The sequence below is a fragment of the Lissotriton helveticus genome, chromosome 4_1 (genome assembly GCF_964261635.1).
Source record: "Lissotriton helveticus chromosome 4_1, aLisHel1.1, whole genome shotgun sequence".
Taxonomy (NCBI): domain Eukaryota; kingdom Metazoa; phylum Chordata; class Amphibia; order Caudata; family Salamandridae; genus Lissotriton; species Lissotriton helveticus.
Window position 1 is genome coordinate 1846968254 of NC_136063.1, and position 12641 is coordinate 1846980894.

The following is a 12641-nucleotide window of genomic DNA, read 5'->3' on the forward strand; positions in this document are numbered from 1 at the left end:
AACTATAGTTGCAATAGATGCTGCCAAAGCTTTCAATCAAGTGAACTGGGCATATCTGTGGGAGACCTTAAAAAGCTTTGGCTTCCAGAGAAACCTGGTCAAGACGGTGCAAAATTTATACTCAAGCCCTAGGGCAAAGGGGCTGGTGAATGGGGACTTAACAGATTGGATGAGGCACAAGGTAGGGGTGTCCCATGCTCATGCTCTTGTTTGATTTATATATTGAGCCTTTTGCTAATTGGCTCAGGGCAGACACCTTAATTTCTCCCTTTAGTTTTGGTGAGTTAGAAATCAAACTAGCCTTATATGCTGATGACCTGATCCTCTACATGACAAATCTTCAAGAAGCAATTCCTAGTCGAATGGAGAAGGCGGAGAGATTTGGCGAGATCTCGGGGTATAAGGTCAATAGGGGCAAAACAGAAATAATGGGGTGAGAAGTCAGGGTGTCAAAAATCAAATGAGATACCTGGGAGTACATCTAAATAAGAAATTCAAGGATATTCCTGTAGTGACCTGGAAGATAGTCAGTAAGGAGATAATGAGTTTACTTTCACGATGGGCAAACCTCCCTTTAATAATCTGTAGAAGGGTAAACCTCGGAAAAATGATAATCTTACCTAAAATTACTTTCCTCTATAACTCTGTCCCCCTATCTTTCAGGAAAGAAGATATAGCTAAGCTACAGGGAAAAATAGGTATCTTCATTAGGCCCGCGAAAGGTCCAAGAATAGCTTGTAAAAAGCTTAGATGAGGGCTTGATGCGGGAGGATTGACATTACCAGATTTACTTACTGTTATGCCTTCCATTTTAAACAAAATTGTAAGTTGGCCAGTAAGACTGATAGATCATCGTGGGGATTACTATTTAATGCCATGTTAGGAGATGTGTGTCAAGGTCAGCGACATTTTCTCCTTAAATATGGCGATCCAACGTTTTTCAAGAAAGTAAGGCTAAAGATTTTAGGCGGCCTCAGAAACCTTGGTTTTCATAAGAAAGAGAAGGAAGATTCCATATTATGCATCACAGGCTCCGATCTGGGAAGCTCCAGGCACTCCCAAATGCTTTAGAAAACAACTGAGCCTGCCTTTGAGAATGGGAGGTATAAATTATTGGGCAGATCTCAAAAAGAAATCCAGTTTAGTAAGCTGGGAAGTGCTCAATAACCTTACAAGAGGGACATTAACCAGGTTTAAATATTATCAGTTGTGTTCTTGGTGGGCGACTCAAAACTGGCCCCAGGAGGAGGAAAACCTGAAACGTGGTCAAGTGACAAGAACAGATAAGTGGAAGTAAGAAATATCTTTTTGGTATTGGGCCCTTCTGGAAACTGAGGATATTGTAGAAACCGAAATTACAAATTCATGCGGTAGAGAATATAGGGATGAAGACATCAAGAAACTCTGGTTTGATTTGTTTGGTGTGTTACAGACAGTAGTAAAACCTGTATCGCTTAACCACTTGCATACTGTCTACAGAGTGTACTGGTCTCCACGAACGTTATCTAAAGTCACAGGTAACACGTATAACTGCACAAGGTGCAAGTATCCCACAGCAGGTGACATACATCTGTTTATGGAGTGCCCAATAATGAAACCTTATTGGATAGGGGTGTGCAATTTTCTGGAATAAGTACTGGGGAAACTAATTGAAGTAAGTACCAGTTTGATATTTTTTGGACTTACGAATGACTACCAGTGGAATGCACCTAGTTCTAAGTTAATGTTCTATGTGATTAAATTGGCGAGACAAGAGATATGCAGGCTGTGGATATCAGAAACTCCCCCAACCTTTGTTGAATGCTTAAAGAACATTTTTTATACCTGTGAATCAGACATGGCCTGCGACCGAAGAAGCAGAGATAGGATTTGGTCTGCACTGGTGGATTAAAGGGACAAGACAAGTGAGTCCAATGATTAAGCCAAGCATGCTGTTGGTCCTGGCCTCCCCAGTAACATCCCAAGGGCCCCCATAAGTGAACAGGAGATGGAAGTGGAAACAGCATTATCTTTGTGGGGAATCTGTTCTCTCTGTCCTCCCGAGGGTCGGTATATGTTAGTATAGAGAGACAGGGGTAATCCAAACAAGAGCATTGGCAGAATGAGGACTAGGAAGAAAAAGAGGGAAAAAAGCCAGTAGCTGCACTATATAATGAAGTTGAGTCAACTGGTTTGATTCCCAGCAGTTTGAGAGAATCGATAATAAGCCCAATCTTTAGGGGAGAGAACCGATCCAACCCAGCAAACTATAGGTTGATTGTGTTTATTGACTCAGAAGCCCGATTCTCAACCTCACTAATCCTGGAAGATCTAGTTGAGTGGTCCAACTTCAATACACTGGTCCCTCTAAACCAAACAGGGTTTTGGATAGGCTATGGAACCACCATCAACACATTAGCAGAATCAATTGAGGACAAATGCAAGAAACTAAAGAAAAAACTATGTCTGTGCTTTATAGATTTCAAAGCTGCATTTGATCGGGTGAAACGAGCTCTCTTGTGGGAAAGCTACGGTGGTGGGGCCTCCAAGACAAAACCCTGAGAGCTATTGATAAACTCTATGCACACACCGGATCCAAATCAAGGTAGCAGATGGGACAATGCTGTCCACGACAATAACAACTGCCATTGGTCTTAAACAAGGGTGGTTCAAACCCCCCACCTGTGCAGTATATTTATGGCTAACCTAACCCTGAGGCTCGATCAGGTAAACTCAAACCCTCCAAAACTAGTACAACTATTCTTGACCCACCTCTAATATGCAGATGACATTGTCCTACTAAGCCACACGAGGGTGGGATTGCAAAAGTCAATTGCAGAATTAGCAGAATATGCCATGGCCAACATATTGGAAATCAGTTCGACTGAGACAAAAGCAATGTCTATCTGGAAAAGAACTGTCCCCCTCTTAAGATCAAGCTAGGCAATGTATGTTTAGAAGAAGTGAGCAACTACAAATTCCTGGGTCTCTACCTTGACAATAAACTTTACTACAAGGTGCACTAAGAGTATATGGTGAAGGAAAGCAAGGACTTGACCTACGCCTTTTGCACACTTGCTAAGAAGTTGGATGGCACTTCATTCAAACGACTACTGGCTGTTATTGCCGCAAAAGTTCTTCCAGCAGCGACTTATGCAAGTTCTGTTAACCATGGAAAGATGCCATAATTCTCGGCAAATTGCAAACAAATACTTATAAGAGAGTCTTTGGGCTTCCATTGTGTGCCTCTACCGCACACTTTTGACTTGAATTTGGGCTTATGCCGCAAATTGTCAGGAGAAGATATATCACCATTAAAACATGGCACAAAATATGGTAAAATTACAGCAGCCCACCCGTCAACACCCTATGGCAGTCTTTGGAAAGGAACCACCATTCGATCTACAGCAATACTTGAGGTCTTCCCTGCTAGCAACTAACACAGCTAATGTATGGCACTTATAGCTGCCACACTCTGCTTTTAGCCATGCTATTAACAAGGCTGTTAAACTGCATTCCTGTTATATCCCTGTTTAGTTATCTTTAGTTATTCCTAACGTTTTCCTGCACATGTAGTACCTTATGTTTAGATATGTATCCTCTAGCTTCTTCCCTTAGCTTCTCCCTATGTCATTGTTGCTAAGCAATGTTAGAATGTTTGGGCTCTAGCTGCTCAGTTGAGACTGGAGCTTGACAGAGTGACACTCTGGCAGTTAGAGAGCTGTACTTACTCTTGTGAATAAATCTACTTTAATCTACAAAGCTGATCCTGTCTTCATTGGATACAACAATTCCCTTACTGAAAACAAGCATAACCTAAATGTTCGGTCACACGCTTGGATGGTTCAGCAATCCTATGTTACTTTACAGCCAACAACATACCTCAGCACGACATACCCAGTGTATTTAAAGAGAAAGCAGTTGGCCATTCGGTTAGGGGTCTTGCCATCTTTGGCAGACCAACCAGCATGGAAAGACAACAGCACTAATATATGTATACTATGTGGTGCACAGAAGGAAGGTATTATAAACTTGGTTTGCATATGCGCAGCCCTAAAGAAACTATGCATCCCACCGTTGAAATCCACTTTCAGCAAACGAACTCGGATGGCCATAATATAGAGCCTTGACCCTTCGGACCCTCAGATTAATTGTAATCTGCTGACATTTCTGACACTGCATGGAAAACTACTCAAATAATGCTAGGTCTCCCTAGTAACAGCATAACAAAGTTTTTTTTAGTAGCAATTGGCACTTTATCAACTAAGAACCCAGATAATTTTTCTCAATCATATGATATGTTTTTATCTATACGTAGAACCTTATTTTTTTTAGCAGCTGGCACCGTGATTTTAACCACAAGTATCTTTTAATTATCCAACGCAATGAAATGTATTTATTTTTCTACTTCTGCTTTTAAATTGCCTGGGTCTATTGCAATGTGAATATTAACCGGTATTTTATGAAAATTGTTGAAAATTGTAAATTCAGGAAAACCAACAACTTACCAGCCTAATTTTATATGTTCATATTTTATGTGTACGGTAATATTGTGATGGTTTTTATTAACTTAAAACAATAAACAATTCATTTCATTTCATTATTTGCTTTTGTTTCTTCTCTTTTATTTTTGTGGCGTATATCTGCAATAATAAATAATAATAAATAAAGATTGCCCAGACTAGACGTATTGGCTTTACAAATACCTGTTCTTGTGGACTTTTGTTTCTTCTCTTTTATTTATGTGGCTTATATCTGCAATACCAAATAATAAAAAATAAAGTTTGCACCAGAGTGCCCAGACAAAACGTTTTGGCTTTACAAATACCTGTTCTTGTGGGCGTGGGGATGCTTCTACAGTCATTAACCAGAGTAGCTGTTGCCCCCACGTAAAACCAATCATTGGCATACAGAATTTTAAAAGGCTTCCCCTGTTTGTTGGACTGGCAATCGCAAAATACGTACATATACAAAAGTAATATAACAATATTACAATGTATAGTCCTGGTCCACATGGAGCACATACTCACTGTGTACTTCTGGCTCTAACTGGGACCATCAGCTGTATTAAGAAAATGGTTGGGCCCAGTACCACCACGAACTCCTACTTGCAAAGGATACATGCAAATGAGACAAAGTCTCTTTCAGTTTGTGAGAGTGAAAAACGGGCACCAGCATGATCATTATTTCCTTGGAGGCCATTCAAATATTTGCAGCTTCTTAGTAATATGGAAGTGATCCAGTGGAACAAAAATGGGACCCAGTGTGCTCTCGAGTCACTTCTTTAAGATAGGCCTCAATGTCTACATCTTTGCTAATAAAGTGGAAAAAGATAAAAGGTCCAATTTTGTACTTGTCATAAAATGTGAATATAGTAGCGTCCGCACCGGCGTAGACAAAAGGTGTCCCACATGCACCCGTTCAACAGTACCTTCCGCAGGGGATATATCAGCTTAATAAACCATATGAGTCACATTGGTATGCTCCAAAGAATGCTCTTTTTGCATTCCTGGCATGATATGGCTATTCAGCATATCATTAGAGGCCGAGTTCATATGTAAGCCCTGTAAATAGAATATGAGTCCTACACTGGGACTAGTGTGCACAGACACAGAAGACATAGTTCATCCACACTTCATTCCAACCACTCATTGTTCTTCACTCCCCTTCCAGTGATTGTTTGCTATTGCTTGAAGACATTGTTGATGACATCCTACAAAAACCCAGTAACATGGGACCAGACAACATATAACAGGAGAAATGCCTGATGTGCAATGAAGTGTGACACTGAGGTCCACAAACAGTGATTTATGTTACTTCATCAAGGAAAATTCATGTAAAATGGGTGGAGTCGGGCAGCCATAATCCATAAGGATCTGAAGTTCACCACTCTAACTGCCTTGGATATCACATCCGTTAACAGTTTGGTAATTATACTTGATTTCCCTCGTACCCCTCTGATTTGTGTGCTGGCCTATAGAACTCCACATTATATGTCTTACTTTCCTCATTCCCTGGTGAAACAAATTTCCCATCTGGTGATTGGCCGTGCTAAAATCTTGTTAATTGGGGATTTTAACTATTGGGCTAAGGCTAGGTCAGGTGGCCCCGGATCATTGAAACTAACAGAACTAATACATTGGTTCCAATTTCACAGCATGTGATGCCCATACAAATATATAAATAAGTTAACGAGCTGAGCGTCATATTCCTGTAACTAGCACCAAGAAACAAATTGGTGTAAGTGCACTTTATAAATATTTTTAACATAAAATGGGGCAAGATCAGCCATTAACCACAGGTCATCTGCTACAGAACTTCCTCAATCTCCTCAGTATAACGATCAAAAGAAAGCTACTAAACCTAGTTACAATAAATAATAGTTGTCAGTGTCATCACACAACTACTAAGGCATGATATGGTTAGGTACCACTACAAGACCGCAATCCTAAAACCACTATTGAGTGTACAATTATGGTACAAAAGCAGTGGGCCTGTATCTTAACAACAGAAAGGACTATGCAAGACACTAAAATATCTAGTAAGAACACAGGGAGTACTAGGAAATGCAGTGTTGTCCACAGGATAGCCCCATCAAATGTTTAATTATCTCTATGCTTCCTTCCAAAAACCCACAACACTACAGTCGGGTCACTAGACCTACTTTCACATACTACAGCCTATGCAAGGATGAAACAAAGATCAAGAGTTGGAGTACTGGACATGGAAACAGTCAGACGAGAACGTACAAACACTCAAAGGGTTGTCTATTATGGTAATTAGATTCCTAAGGGCCAACATACACATTACTAAAGCATCGTGCCATGGAACCGTTCTTGAGAAGCTTACTCCAGCAAACTCAGAGAGTATAATACACACTCAAGAGCAAACTGGCCAGTACTTGTGCCCTCATTATCACTTACCAAGGGACGTGCCGTCTGACAAATGTAGTGGACCATGGTCACATGTGGCCACAAGGTCTACCCCCAAAATGCTGCTGATCCAGGATATCAAATATTTCTTCCAAGACCGAATGACTTTGACGGTGTACTGGCAAGACTGTAAACATTTCTTGCATATTTTCCCTCATTTGTTATTCGAATCTCACAGTATGAGGTGTAGTGATACTAATGTAATGCTTACAACAAATCCTACATTCGGTTTCTGTTATACCTGGCACCATTGGCGTGAGTCTCCCTTCCTTTTTTGTTGTTGCCTCGTGTATTTTTGCTGGTGTTGTATGCTTTGGGCACTGTGCCACTGCTATCCAGTGCCACAGTGCAAGTGCTCCCTATTGTAAATGGATGTATTAATCAGTGGTTCCATGTTTGGCTATTTGGTCTACTTGTCAAACCCTAGTCTAGTGCACTGAGAGTGCCCAGGGCGTGTAAATCCAAATGCTGCTGGTGGGCCTGCAGCACTGGTTGTGCCACCCACAGAAGCAGCCTTGTAAAATGTGTCTAAGGTCTGCCATTGCAGAGCCTGCGTGCAGTCTAGTACTGTCATGCGGACTGGGCAAGTTCACCCACTTTCCAGTCCCTAAACCTTCTCTTTTCTTCATATCAGTCACCCCTATGGTAGGCCCAAGGGCAGGGTGCATTGTAAGTATAAGGTAGGACAAGCCCTGGTGTGTGTGGCATGTCCTAATAGTGAATTACAGCCATTTTCGTTTTTCACTATTGCAAGGCAACCTGTTCTCCATAGGCCTGAATGGGCTGTTAGAGTTATTACAATTTATAATCCTAACTCTCTGAGAGAACATGGTAGAAATTCGAGTTTAATATGCCTGAACTCAGAATGATAAAATACACCTTTTAGTGAAGTTGGTTTTAACATTCTGTGTTTGCAAATACCACTTTTAGAAAGTAGATTTTTGCTTGTCTAACCATTCTAACCTGCCTCTGCTAGGTTGTGTATTCCTATGTCTGGTTTTGTGAGTGACAGGGCTGGGCAATTCCAGGAGACAGGCTGAGACACCCAGTGGTGAATAGAGAGATCTGCATCTAGATGGGAGGGAGGAGTTGTACCTGAACCTTGAATAGGGCTGTGCCTGCCTTCCATAATGCTGGCTCCACCCCCTGGGGAGCGGCTGATGTCTCTGCCCTGAACACTCTAAGAAGAGAAGGAGTCCTGGAAACAAAGTGCTCCAGGACTGTACTTACCTTCCACAATGCTGGCTCCACCTCCTGTGGGGCGTGTGATGTGCATGCCCTGCACTGTGAAAGGAAAGGAGAAGTCTGGTAAACAGAGTGCTTCAGAACTGGTTTGGACTGGGCAAAGGCCCCTCTCCCGTCAGAGAAGAAAGGATTTTGGGGTATAAATATTGGGACCCTGATCCCATAAAATTAGATCACTTTGGACTACAAGAAGAAACCTTTACTGAGGAGAGGAACCTGAAGAAACTGAGGAGAGACTATTCCCAAGCTGAAGTGCTGCTTGGGGGATTGGCCTGCAGTGGTTGCCTTACTGCCAAAGGAAGGAGAAAGGAACTTTGTGTACTTTGCTTTCAACTTGTGAAGGATCTCCAAGGGCTTGAAAAGAGCTTGCCTCCTGCTGAAGACTCAGGGACAACAGACTTCACCCCTCAGCTCCCCAGAGTTCTTTGGAAGTGCCTGCTGCTGTTTTGGGCCTTCTGAGGGACTGCGTGTCGCAAGGAGCTGGAAGAGCGACTCAACGAGGAGAAGCATGTCGCCGTCGCTGTGCCTGCCGTCACAACTCCGAAGGAGGGTGTCACCGCTGGAACTTTTGCACTGCACTGCATCGGAGAAAAGCGTGCCGCAACGAAGAGGAAGCGTGTCGCCGTCGCTGCTGCTGCTGTCGCAACTCCGAAGGAGGGTGTCACCGCTGTAGTTGTCGCAGTGCATCGCATCAGGAGAAGAATCTCGCGACGAAGTCAGAGTGTGTTGCCGTCGCTGTGCCTGCCGTTGCAACTCCGAAGGAGGGTTTCACCGCTGGAATTGTCGCATTGCACAGCGTCGACCAAGAGCACATCGCATCCCCGAGAAGCGCGCCGCCGTCGGAGCTGCTGCTGTCACATCTTGGATGTCGCCACTGTAGTTGTTGCATCGAGCGGAAGCTTCACGCATCATGGGAGAAGAGCGTTGCTGCTGGAACTGTTGCCGTCGCATCGTAAGGGTGTCGCCGCTACAGTCCACGCATCGAACCGAGGACTTCTCGCATCCCTGAGAAGCGTGCCGCATCTGGAAGATCTTCACGTCTTTATTTCTTTGTATCTGAACTTTGCCGCATTTCCCATCGCTGCGACATTGCTTGTCATGGAAGCGCAACGCAACCTAAGGTACATTGACGCAGAGTGTTGCATCTAAGAGCTGAGCTGCACTAAGCTTAAATCTACCATCTTAAAGTAATTATAGTGTGTATTTTTGTCATTTATGGTCCTGTGGTAACTCTATTTAAAGTCTACTTATTTTTTATATAAAACCTGTGTGGTGTCCATTTGTAGTGTTGTCACTGGGTTACTGTATGTGGTCACAAATGCTTAATTTATAACGCCTCTGAAGTAAAGCCCTTCTGCTTGTGCCAAGCTACCAAGGGGGTGAGCAGGGGTTATTTTAGGAGTGTAATCCCCTTATCCTGACTAGAGGAGAGGGTCCCTATTTGTCACACGTACTTACCTGTGCCAACTAGAGACCCCAATTCTAAGTTTCATACTCATGTAAGTTACTTTACAAGCATGCACCTCTGCTCAGCATCAACTCTATCTGTAATATCACAGTCAACATTGGTCTACCCATGCCCAAAGCCCACCTTTATCATAGTTGTGTGACTGTTCACTTTGTGTCCCAAGCATGTCCTGTTTATCTCCGGGGATATGGCACCTCACTTACATATGCTAGTTGTGTCTGTCTTCTGCCCATCCCAGCGGCTCAGTGGTTTAGGATTATACATGTGTGGAAATTAGTTTGCCATGCATGCTTTCTCTTTTTTTTTATTGAACACTGAAATGTTGCAACCATACCATGGTATATCCAACCTGACTCCATATCAGGGCATTAGGAGGTCATCAACAACTGTCAAAATATTACAGAGGTGCACAATGAGAAGAACTTTCCACTGACTAGAGTGAATCTGTAATCACAATTGTTGCCAATTTTATATTTAGTACTTATAGTGTGAGTTATAAGACTGAGTCAGCTGTAATGATTACATGAGATTCCCTTTTATGATTGCAGGACTTCACAGAATAAAGGGGTTTGCTCACGGTGGTGAAGAGCCCCAACTTCAGGGTTTCACTTTGTATTCTTTGGAGGGTCTCAAACAAATGCCAGTCAAGGGTCCAGGACCTGTGAGGACACTTCTTGGGGATCAGGAACACACTCCAGCAGAGGCCTGCAGGGGTCAGGGATATCCCGTGATGCCAATCAGCTGGGCAGTTGCAGGGAGGGCTCTGGAGCTTGTTATTGTCCCCGTAGCGCAAACAGGAGCCAGATGACCCTTGAAGTCACTCAGGTTATCCTAGGTGGAAGGTAAGCAGATCCAGTCTTCCTTTTCAGACAGCAAGCCAGTTCTCAGCAGCAGAAGGAAGCATGGCACTCCTTCTTTGGTCAAGTCCACAGGTCCCAGAGTGTTCTGATGAGTGACTCTGGAGGTCCAATATGTATATCTGATGCCAATGTTTGTGTGAAGGGGGATTCTGTGTCCTACAACCAAATTTTGTTCAAGAATGTTCTTCCACTTGGTGGGCGGAGCTAGCCGAGCTACGAGATGGCGCCGTTTTGAGCGAGCTCCTCCGGGATGCCCGATAAATCATAACTATCCTGCACAAATGAGCGATCTGACCTCTCAGATAGGGTGAACTCTGGCTGTAAACATAGCGCCACGATAAGTCAGCAGCTACCAGGTGCCCCGCGCTTCAGATCAGCCGAGACAGACGGGGACACAGATGAGGCCTGCAGTGTGAGACGGGCAACCATACACCGGCCTGGATTACAACGTGAGGCAGAGCACAACTTCCGGCAAGGGTGAGGCCAACGGCAGGGGCTGAAACACGGAACCGTGGCCAGTGCACCGGACAGATCCCACAAGGTAACGGCAGATTAGCAGACAAGCAATAACGATATTGGGGAACTCAAACCTGCCCAGGGGAACTGGAACATCGATACCCCTCCCGGTTGCTGCTACGAACAAGGCCCAAACACCACACGCCTCGCAGACACGCCACTGGATCCCACCCGCAGTAATCACCACACAAGGAAGAATGCTGAAGCACGCGCTCACAAATGTGGCGGCCCAGTGGGGGGGTGTGCTTCTCAATCGCATTGACACTTACCTCGAGGTAGAGAACCAGAGCGTCTAGGTCACACACTTTTGCGCCACGATACCGGACCTCACTGCGCCTAACGAGTCCCCGTGGATAATGTGCATGCTGGGACTGGGGCCTGAGACGAAATAGCGACCCCACCACTTGCCCACGTGGATCCAGTGCCATAGGGGCATCCGCCACTGGGATTCAAGATACGATGACTACCACAGCATAGCGAAGACCAATGCCTATCCCACGTGGCACAGTAAATACAGATTGCTGTACCTGGGTACTGCCGCATGATACACTACTGAGCACTGGGTACCGGACAAAAGAGCCTCAAGGAATAAATATGCACTTACCGGCTGATACATGTTTACATGAGGTGGGCCGATAGCTACTTGTGACACACACTGCGCTGCATCGGTCTAGCGGCTCAACTGGGGCAACATCGGCGAACAGGAAGCAAGCACATGATGAACCACTGCTCTATAGTCAAAATAAACAACTCGTTGTCACAGGCAGAGTGTACTATACTAGACTATACCGACTGAAACATTGGTGGCATCAACAAATCAAGATACGGCTCACATCTCTTAGGCAAGCAGAACCAATCCTATAGTGTAACCCAGTGGGGCGCATAAACAATCAAACCACTAACGCCACGAGATAGAACCTTGAAAGGGCCGTCCAAGATCCAAGTAGTGCTTAAACGTGAACACAGATCCTGCAGGTACCATGGGCAAACCTGACAAAAATCAACCAAAAATAAACTTTGACCTCTCAAAGAAAGCACCGGACCTCTCCACAGATGACCAACATACGCTGCTGCAACGTCTACTAGCGGCGTCACGAATGATGATGTCCAGGCCATGTTCAATACAATACAAGCCGCACTGACAAACATTGAAGGCAAAATTGACTCGCTAACACACAGGGTGGACCGTATGTCAGAGAGGCTGTATCACCACACAGCGAGGATAGACATGGCTGAACGGCGACTCTCGGAAGTAGAAAATGCAAATAACCAAGCAACCACTAAACAAACCAAGATGGACAAGCTGCTGGTGGTGTTAACAGCGAAGGCAGAAGATTTGGAAGCGAGGTCTAGAAGAAACAATCTCCGCTTGATGGGCATAGCAGAAACTACGAATACAGGTCCCATGGGGAAATATGTGGAACAACTTTTAATAACGCTACTAGGCAGAGACACTTTCTCTGACGTTTTCATAATCGAAAGAGCGCATAGATCCCTGGCTCCTAAACCATCACTGGGCACCAGGCCGAGATCTATAATTGTCAAACTACTAAACCACAGAGACCGAGATGCCGAGCTCCATAAAGCTTGGGAACTGGGTACTTTGCAACATGAGGGCATGGAAATAGCCCTGTATCCAGA